This window comes from Sorex araneus, chromosome 11, assembly GCF_027595985.1.
Source record: "Sorex araneus isolate mSorAra2 chromosome 11, mSorAra2.pri, whole genome shotgun sequence".
Lineage (NCBI taxonomy): Eukaryota > Metazoa > Chordata > Mammalia > Eulipotyphla > Soricidae > Sorex > Sorex araneus.
Genome location: NC_073312.1, coordinates 20,338,259 through 20,346,423, shown reverse-complemented (window position 1 = coordinate 20,346,423; position 8,165 = coordinate 20,338,259). Strand labels below are relative to the sequence as shown.

The window sequence follows — 8,165 nt, the reverse complement described above, 5'->3', positions numbered from 1 at the left end:
TTGGTAAACTTGTTAGTTACCCATTAGTTTATTTATTTATATAAATAAAAAGTGTCATGCTATTTATTTATATACCACTCTAGTCTGACATCCATATCATTTGAGGATCCTTGACCCTGGAATAGGTTGTAATAAATTCTTCTGAAATGGTTAACTTTATATTGTAGGGGATTACAATGCTGTAAGAATCCTGTCTCTTAAATTCAGGAATATATGACTTACCTAGACAAAGCTATTGCAGGTGGGTATGGTTCCCATTGATAAGCACTACAGAACAAGAAAGAAGATTTTATAATCCAAGAATGATAAAAGAATGGGACAATACAGACTCATATATATATATATATATATATATATATATATATATATATATATATAATTCACATTAGCTGGGTATTGCGCCAAGTGTGTAACAAGTATTAAGACAGGCACATGTCACACAAATTTGTGTGAACACAGAAATCACTTTGCTTATGAACCAGAAAGGATTCAAGATGCAGCCTCTTAAGCATAGATCTACAAGTCATAACTAAAAGACAAGGGAGTCAAAAACACTGAGAAATCTTCAACAATCAGTCTCCCTTATGAATACCAGACATAATTAGCGTGATTGAGAACTGAGGAAGTGGTTCAGAGGTCGAATGTCTGTCTCCCAGATTAAGTCCCCATCACCACACAAAAAATAGTTTGCAGTTACTGGAAATATGTGGTGCACCAAAGGTAAAGAAAGCAACAATAAAATCTAGCCAACAAAATGTCTGATGAGATGAATTCCATCCTCCACTCTCATTGAAGAAAGAAAAACAGTTTTGCACATAAACACTACATAATTATTCTATTCAATATTTCTAGTTTAATATCTTTCACAAAACATTGTGATCAAAACTTAAAAGAATGAGCTAAAATAAAACAATTAAATTTCATGGGAAGTATAAAAACACAAAAAGAGGACTAGGGTTGATGAGGTAGCACAGTTAGAGAGTGTTTACCTTGCATGTGGGAAACAGGGCTGGATCTCTGACACCATGTACAGCAACCGAAGCCTGTAGGAGTAAGCCCGGAGCACCAGCCCAAACAAAACAACCAAAAACTATGCTGCATTTTCAAAATATCTGTATCTATTGAGGTGATAAAATAATTTTAATCATCTGATTAGTGCGGTGGCTGGACAAATAGTGTAGGTGTTAAGGCGTTTGCTTTATATGTGACTGACTCCAGTCCAGTACTCAGTACTGCACAGCGTCCTCTGAGCACTATCAGGAGTAATCCCTAAGAATAGGGCCTGGGGTAAACTCTGAGCACCACTGAGCATATAACAGTCCTCTTTAAAAACAAAGCAAAACATTTTATTAATGTGAATTACATTAAAAGGTTTGCGGATATCAAATCATCTGTACACCCCAGTGATGGTCCCACTTGATCATCATATATATCTTTTAATATACTGCTAAATACATTATTAATACTTTATTAAAATATGGCATTACATTAATTGGAATTATGCTCTATTATTTTCTTTTATTCCATTGTCTGTCTTATTTTGCTGTCAGCTTTATATTGGTGACAGAAATGCAATGAAATAAAAATAGCTAAATTTCTGCTTTATCACTGGATAAACTATCTATTGTGAAAATCAACAGATCTTAATAACACAGTTGGCTAAATGTACCTAAGAGTCATTTGCAAAATATTCCATACTACAGCAGAAATATTTGCATTATCTGGGACCAGAAAGATAGTGCAGTGGGCTGGGTACTTGCCTTGTATGTAGCTGACCTGAGTTTATTACCTGGCAACCCACCCCACCAAAGTAATCCTTGAGCACAAAGAGACAAGAATTCCCTGAGCACTACCAATTATGTCCCACAAACAAACCAACGAAATTAAAAAAAAAAAAAAAGGAACATTCACATTACCCTTAAATCTACATGTAACATTATTTTGGATAGATTATATGTTAGGTCACAATAAGTCTATTTAAAAAAGGAATATAATTACGTCAAGTATATTTTCTGGTAGTTATATAAAGCTAAAGTCAACAAACTAGCAACTAGAAAAGTCACAAAGATATCATTAATAATACACATGGATGATTCTCAATTTCATTTATAGTGAGTGATGTTATACTCAAATGTTTACATATTATGTGATTTCATATATTGCGTTTGGAAATGCAAAATTAAAGGGACATAAAATGCTCTTTCCTAGAGCTAGAGCTGGCAGTAAGAGATTAAGTATGAAGGGAAACGATGAAACTTTAAGGGTGCTTAGAGTTAGTAGGATTGTATATCTAAAAAGCGTAAGGTTATATGAAAAGTTCTAAATAAACCAAATATGACTTATTTAATCACATAAAGACTTGATTATGCGGTTATAGGATACTATATCCAGAATTTATGATTTTGCAGATACGGGGAAGGACTCCAAGTTTTCCCTTTTAGTATGTTCTTCGATGAAACTTTATAGAACAATAAATAAGCAGGCACTTTGACATATGTAGACTTTCATGAGAAAGATTGTAATTTTGGCACTAGAGCCATAGTAGAGGAGGTAGGGCATTTGCCTTGCTTACAGCGGACCCAGACTTGATTCCACAGGGTCCCCCAGCCCACCTGAATGCAGGATCCGCTAGGAGTGATCCCTGAGTACAGAGCCAGAAGGAAGACCTGAACACGTATGGATGTGCCCAAATCAAACAAAGAAAATTTATGTTTTTAATGTTCTGTAATAGTTAACAGATGTTTCTTAAACTGGCAGCCACAATACACTGAAAAATAAACCCAAATTTTAGAGAATCTCCATTTAATAAACCAAGTGTTTCTTCCTTAAAAACAAAGCTTTCCTTGCTCACCAGAAATGTAGGATAACATTGGGTTTGTCCTTTCAGCCTTACTGCAGGGAACTTAGTTTACCTTAAAGGAATGTCCTTTCTGTATGGACACGGGAAGACAGTTAATATTATGCTTTGTAACTTGGGAGCTGATTGACTACAATAATATTTACTCCTGGGTATCTGCTTTCTCAACTCAGTTACCCTTAGTTCCTAGCACCCCAAAAGCAGAGTCCCGATGAGGGACAGAATGGACCCAGGGCAAGCTGTGAACTACCTGGCATCGAAATGTGCCAGGCCAAAGCACCACAATACTCAACTGTTAGTTGAGAGCATGGTCATAGACAAATGCTGTCATGATCCAAAAGTAATGATGAGACTAGAACCCTGTTGGGGTTAGGAAGACTAACCTGGTCTGATGACTGTGGTCTGAAATATATAGTGAAAAGTCCTAAGAAAGAACCAAACTTTAAGTTTGAAATCTCTTACTGTGCTCATACAGAATGACATTGCTAGAAATATTTGAAGTAGATTTACTATAGGGCTGGAGTAATAGCACAGTAGTAGGGCGTTTGCATTGCATTCGGGTCGACCGGGGTTCGATTCCTCCACCCCTCTCGAAGAGCCCAGCAAGCTACCGAGAATATCTCGCCCACACAGCAGAACCTGGCAAGCTACCCATGGTGTATTCAACATGCCAAAAACAGAAACAAACAAGTCTCACAATGGAGACGTTCAGTCCCAAGACTGAATTCCATCTATGGGTGTTTCTCCTTTCCTTAGTCCAACAAACACACATTCATAATATTAGTCATTTTGTGTGGACACAAAAAAGAGATACATCAAGCTGATAGAATTGTTCTCTTGGGGCCATCTTGCTATAGATCTCAGACTACAGTGCTTAGGCCAGATTAGCTTTTCCTAACGCTACAGGGTCTAATCTTGTCATTATGTTTTGGATCATGACAGAATTTTTCCATGAGCATGTTTTTAACTTTTAATATTTAAAAGTTAAATATTGTGGCACTCACTCAACACCTTTGTTGCAAACCACAACAGCTAATTAGAGAGAGAAAGCAGAAGGGAATGCCTTGCCACAGTGGCAGGGTGGGGTGGGGGGGAGATGGGATTGGGGAGGGTGGGAGGGACACTGGGTTTACGGGTGGTGGAGAATGGGCACTGGTGAAGGGATGGGTTCCCAAACTTTGTATGAGGGAAGTGTGAGCACAGAAGTGTATAGATCTGTAACTGTACCCTCACGGTGATTCTCTAATTAAAAATAAATAAATTAAAAAAAAATAAATAAATAAATATTGTGGCACTTTGGCCTCGCCCATTTTGATATCAGGGTAGCTCACAGCTTGCCCTGGGTCAATTCAGTTCCTTGTCGGGATCTTGCTTTTGGGGTGCTAGGAACTAAGGGCAACTGAGGCTTAAGTTGAGAAAGCAGATGTCCAGGAGTGAAAATATTATTCAAAGTCAATTAAGTCCCAAATTGCAAAAGCATAACATAAACTGTCTTCCTGTGTCTATACAAAAAGGACATTGCTTAAAGTAAACTATCAAAAGACATAAGGAGAGAAGAAAGGCAATATTTCACTCATAAACACAATCAAGTGTCTTAGAAGGATCTCGCCTTACAAGTTAACAGAGTCTGATTAGGGGAGAAAGGTGATAGACTGGTTGGGGAAGAGAGCACAGAGAAGAGTTTATAGATGAATGCAGAAGAATGTTAGCACTGTGATGGGTGTAACCCTATAAACCTAAGCTCCCTGTGGCAAGGGAGAAAGGAGAAACCATTGTTATCCTACAACTACTGATTAAATTTTTGGTTCTGTAGACTTGGGTGGCTGGAGTGATAGCACAGTGGTAGGGCGTTCGTTCACCTTTCACACGGCTGACCCGTGTTCAATTCCTCCATCCCTCTCGGAGAGCCCAGCAAGCTACCGCGAGTATTGAGCCCACACGGCAGAGCCTGGCAAGCTACCCATGGCATATTGGATATGCCAAAAACAGTAACAATGAGTCTCTCAATGAGAGATGTTACTGGTGCCCGCTCGAACAAATCGATGAGCAACAGGGTGACAGTGGCAGTGACAGACTTGGGTGGGAGACAACAATCTGCATTTCTAACAAGAATTCTCAGTGACACTTGTGATATGTACAGCACACTTCAAAATCTTTTACTACAGCTACCTCATTTTATGTATTTCTAATATTAGCTTTATTTTGTTTTTTGTATTTTGTTTTTTATATTTTTCTCTGTTTCTCTCTCTGGGCTGGAGCGATATCACAGTGGGTACGGTGTTTGCCTTGCACACGGCTGACCTGGGTTTGATGCCTCGGCCCCTCTTGGAGAGCCTGGCAAGCTACCGAGAGTATCTCACCTGCATGGCAGAGCCTGACATGTTACTCGTGGTGTATTCGGTATGCCAAAAGCAGTCACAACAAATCTTACAATAGAGCTGTTACTGCTGCCCACTCGAGCAAATCAATGAGCAATGGGATGACAGTGATACAGTGATTCTGTGATATTTGTCTCTGTAATTTTGTACCCACCTTTTCCTGTCAAATTATTTACACTCACCCTACAAAAAATACATACTTTATTTCCAATTAAATTTTTATTTAACTCTATTTATATAGATGATATAAATAAGTTATTTTGTTCAAATTATTGTCTTACCATTGAGTATTGCATCAGTTTCATTATTTCCAACATGGTAAGAAGTGATTAAAGATCCAGATTATGTACAAACATGTGTGTCCTTTAGTTTCCAATTAGGTTTTACATATAAAAAGGAATTATGGAAAGCCTATTGCCTATAGAACCTCAAAATTCCCATTACTGGATAATGTATTTTCTAGTAAAAGAAGTACTGTAGAAAGTAACAGGCATTTATTATCAATGCACTAACATTGAAGGAAATATATGTGTAAATATACTGCTATGTTCATAGTTTTGCTGTTTAGATTTCTGGTATTGTCACTTAAGTGCTCCTTTTTTGAAAACCAGATTCTACATAAATAAATCCACAGCTTAAATTTCAAAAGCTTGTGATAACCTCTATAATCTCTATAGTACAAAAGTTAGGAAATTATAGCATATCAAGTGTCAAGTTAACATCCAGTTCTTTGTACTCTTAATTTTTTTTCCTTTGTAAAACAGCACTTTAATTAGACATGGTTTAATTAGTTGATTATATTATACCTGGATATATATTATACTTCCACTTACAGTACAGTGATTCAGTGTTGATACACATATGTAAAGACTGAGGAACACAGTAAATTTTAAATACTAGAAGTTTACAAGTTTCCTTACTGGTTGAAGTATGGAGTCAAATAAAAATCCATTTTTTATCTCTGCAGAGAGAACTGGTATCCATATGCCATGTCTTTTATTTTACACAACAGCAGCCATGCAACTTCATATGCTCTTCATTCTCAGCAATGGAAAAACAAATTATCAAATGATGCCTTTTCGACAGGTCCAATGGTTGGGGGAAAATTCCAAATAATAATAGTGAGTTTTCTGTTGAAATATTGAATGTAAGCAAAGTAAAGAGAAAGTAAAGTGAAAATCATCATCCAAACAATCGGGTGTGTGTTGTGGGGGGGGGGGGGGGGCGGGGGGAAGGAAGGGTGGAATGGGAGGTATACTGGAATTTTTGGTGGTGGAACATGTGCACTGGTGAAGGGATGGTTGTTTGATCATTTTACGACTAAAACTTAATCCTGAAAGCTTTGTAACTTTTCACATGGTGCTTCAATAAAAAATTTAAAAATACAACTGAAATTAAAGAACTAGATGATAATGCCAATATTTTTGTCTTGTGAATTGTGCTGTACTCATCATGGTTTGATTTTAACAAGATTCTGAAATTTTGTATAATATCTGTATTCTCTTGCAAAGAATGTTATTTAGTTGTGGACTGTGTTTTTTTTTTTAAACACATGTTATTTATCTCCAAGTCTGTACCTTTTTTAGCAGCAGGGTTTAAGTTTTATTTACATAGTAGAGTTTCATTTAACTTGTTGAAGGTTGTATTCTATTGTCTTTTGTTAAAGTTCTTTGTGTACTATTGTGGTAATGCTCTATAATGACTATGGTTAAATTTGATTTAATGTGAAATGTTTAAAATAAATTTAAAAAAAATAGTGTTTCATTGTTGAGTTTGCATCAGTTCCATTCTGATTCAACTTCAAGACTCCCACTTAATGAAAATGTCCTAGAGTGAAATCAACATTGATGGCTTTCTCTTCCCAGTATTTTCAGTGTGGATATCTGTTGTCTCTCTTAAGATTTTGTCTTTCTTTGATAAGAAGCATCCATTTGTATGAAATATTTTTATTTGTTGATATTTCTCCTTGAATGTGAATACTCATAACAACTGGATGGTCAAGATAATCACTAAAGTTTGAAACTTTAAGTTTTAATAGGAAAGCACTGAAAGTAACTATTTTAAGTATTTCTAATAAAATTAAGAGTTCTAAATATTTATTCTCAGTTGTTATTATATTTTGATCTGATAAAACTTATACTGGTACTGGTAGGGGCAAGATTGGGTCTGCAAATGGTGACTTTTGGAAGATATATCATATAATTTTGCAAATTAAATAGATATTAAACTCATAAATTGCAGTGTCTGTTTTAAGTATTATAGTTTAAAATTAAGCAAAAAAAAGTTTACACTTTGTAATTATAAAGCTTATGTTTATAAATTTTGGTCAAAGTATAGTTTTTTTTTCCGACTAGAAAAACAGTCTGACCTCTTTTCCAATAATGACATCATAACAATAGTACTTACACAATATCCCAAGTAATTACCTGAAGAGTGATTACTAATATCAAGAATAATTTGGGAAATTTGGTCAGTAATAAATACTGGTTGCTTTTCTCAATGTACCCTAATTCCTTTGAAGACACCTAATCTCTCCTAAATGCAAGTAAAATCAGAGTAATAGGTTAAGGCAGCAAAAGGATGATAATAAACAAGTCTTATTCCCTGAAGATTCATCACTTGAATCAGTGACAATCAGTTGGACAAAATGAGGCAAAACATATTGATAAATTCCTGACATAATTGCATTGACCATTCAGTGGGTAATATTAGAGTTCTTTTGTGCTTCAAATCTCCTGAGCTCAAGGACTGAATAAAATCTCTTCAATTTGTAATATAGGATCTTGTCACTGCAATGTCATTCCATTATTTACTGGGCAACCACATACTACCAGCTCACTAAAATACATCAGGGCTTCTCCAACTTTAGTATTAAAGTTTTATTGTAGTGTTGTTATGGAAGGGGTTGCACAGAGGGTAGTACTCAGGGC

At 35.9% G+C, this 8,165-nt stretch overlaps 1 non-coding gene across 1 annotated transcript; it reads right to left on the bottom strand.

The window, feature by feature from the left end:
- Nucleotides 1-383: 383 nt before the first annotated feature.
- Nucleotides 384-489, bottom strand: LOC129399503 (small nucleolar RNA U13). Its single transcript, XR_008627135.1, has one exon. It is a non-coding gene; the product is annotated as a small nucleolar RNA U13 (small nucleolar RNA).
- Between the last annotated feature and the right edge of the window lie 7,676 nt (nucleotides 490-8,165).